This window comes from Cariama cristata, unplaced genomic scaffold (genome assembly GCF_000690535.1).
Source record: "Cariama cristata isolate BGI_N322 unplaced genomic scaffold, ASM69053v1 scaffold5772, whole genome shotgun sequence".
Classification (NCBI taxonomy): Eukaryota; Metazoa; Chordata; class Aves; order Cariamiformes; family Cariamidae; genus Cariama; species Cariama cristata.
The window spans coordinates 110305-112837 of record NW_009603144.1 but is presented as its reverse complement, the minus strand read 5'-3'; positions in this window follow the sequence as shown (position 1 = coordinate 112837).

Genomic DNA, 2533 nt, shown 5'->3' with positions numbered 1-2533 from the left:
AATATCTGCTGGCAAGTTTTGAATATGGATAAAGTAGGTGACAATATTGTCTCTAATGAGTGTTGGTTTAAAAATAAATGAAAGAGTTAAGACAGTGCTTGGGGAGAAGCTTTTCACAAATGAGGTTAATTATCACGTATGTCAGTAAGCAGAGTTCAGTTTATGAAAACAAACAAACAAAAACCCAGCAGAATGAACAAGGACTGTGGTAAAAGGTAGGAAGATATAGTTAATATAAACTGAAGAGGAGCAATACTAGCAAGAGTGTGAAGTTTCTCTGCTTTTAAAATGTCTTCCCAAATGTGGCAGCTTTACAAGCTGAAGTGAAATTAATCTTTAAACATGCAACTCCACTGTTATCGGAAAGCTAATGCCTCAGGACCATAATAGGACATCTCTTCATATCTGAGGCATAACTTAAATATATCCTTCTCCAGCATTGCTTGAGTTTTCTTTCTCCTTTCCATTTTTTCTTTTGTCAACAATATTCAACCAGGACTTTCTCTTGTCCCTCTCTTCAGTCTCCCACAGATCTGCCTATTCTAGCAAGCAAAACAGAATACTCCATGAGATGCTGTTGCTAAAGGCTGCTAAGTTAGGTTTACCCATCATTTGACAGATTTAGGCAGTCTTTTACATGCTGCACCTACCTACAGTGTTCAGCTATGGTCATCTGGAGTCTCTGCCCCTGCGGTTCCACAGCTGGGATTTTGCTAGAGCTCAATAACTGCGTAACTGTACTTGAGAGTCCTACCTCTTCAGCCCTTACTCTTTGCTTTGGGGACATGAGCTAGTGACTACTGACGATTGTCACTTCCCTGACCGCACACAGTCTGAAATGGTAGGTCCACAAAGTATGAACTGCCCAGTTATTCCAAATTAGATATCTGAAGTTTCCTGCCTTTATTTCAAGGTCGCCTGGTCCCAGGAGCATTAAACCTGACAAGTAGTAAAGCGTTATTAAAAGGAATTAAATATACCTCACTGAAACCCCGTGTAGTTGCATCTTGTGTTTTTTTTTTTTTTCTCTCTAAAGGTCAAGATAGGCTAGGTAAAATATGTTTCATATATTGTGTGTGCTATTCAGAAGAGGGTAACTACTTTTAGAAAAAGGTTCTGAGCTGTGCTGTCAGATACTTTTAAAGGACTTGAATTTCAAACTAGGATTGGAGAACACAGGGGAAAATTTTCCTCAGCTGTATTTTTTACAGTTAATTACTCTTGCAGGTAGAAGTTCATCATCAGAATCATGAGGCTTACATCGGTGTTCTCTAGCTGTGAGCCATAGTTGCATAAGGTTTTGCAAAGGCAAGGGGGGTTGGCTGCAGAGGATGACAGATGACGGTACAGTAAATCAGCGTTGCTGCAGAGTTTATAGGCTGTTGCTGCAGCATCGAGAGCTCATGCCATTGAACTTTGACATTTCAACTCTGGAATTTGCTGTTGAAGGATGGACTGCTACAGAGCTAATCAATTAATGGTTGATCTCCCTGTCTTTCTGGTACCTTGTACTCAGATGTTAGTGTCTTTTAAAGCTGCTGTTTAATTTCAGACATTGATATTTATTAGAAAGGAACTTAAATCAGGATCAGCTGTCTGAACAGTGGAGTTCTTCAAATTCTAAAGAAAAATTGTACCTCAGGCCAGTTTCTAATCCTTACGGTTATTTGCACTAATCTCTTTAGTGTATTTTTCTCTTAGGCGTGAAGTGATTTTATAAACATGAATCCATTAACTGTAAATTACCACTATACTAAATCAGATTCCATGTCTTTGTGATAGATTGTGGCTTTACTCAGAGGAGCAATGCAAATGTAATTTTGTCTCTAGTATATAGACATACTTTCCTGTTGCCTAATTTAATAATCTTTATCCAAACTCAAGTTTATGTAACAAAATGCTCATACAGAAATGAATTTGTATTAGGCTACATTGTTACAGCATGCACACATCTATGTGATACTTATAAATATTAAAATTGTTGGCCTAAATCCGAAGCTATTCTAAGTCTTGGTCAGAGAATGAGAAAAGAAACAGTCCTTTGAAGAGGTTCCTGTGCTTTTCTTGTTTGAGGCACCCAAAGGAAAGCTGTTCACCTCTGAGTAAGCTGAACAGCCTCAAAACCCTGGAGAACATGCCGCTGCGATGTGCTTGTGGTGGGTTGACCCTGGCTGGAGGCCAGGTGCCCACCAAAGCTGCTTTATCACTGCCCTTCTCAGCTGGACAGGGGAGAGAAGGTACAACAGAAGGCTTGTGGGTCGAGATAAGGTCAGGGAAAGATCACTCACCAGTTGCTGTCATGGGCAAAACAGACTTGACTTGGGGAAATTAGTTTATTGCCCATCAAAATCAGAGTAGGGTAATGAAAAATAAAACCAAATCTTAAAACACCTTCCCCTCCCTTCTTCCCAGGCTCAACTTCACTCCCGATTTTCTCTCCCTCCTCCCTGCCATCAGCGCAGGGGGATGGGGAATGGGAGTTGGAGTCAGTTCATCACCTGCTGTCTCTGCCGCTCCCTCCTCCTCAGGGGGT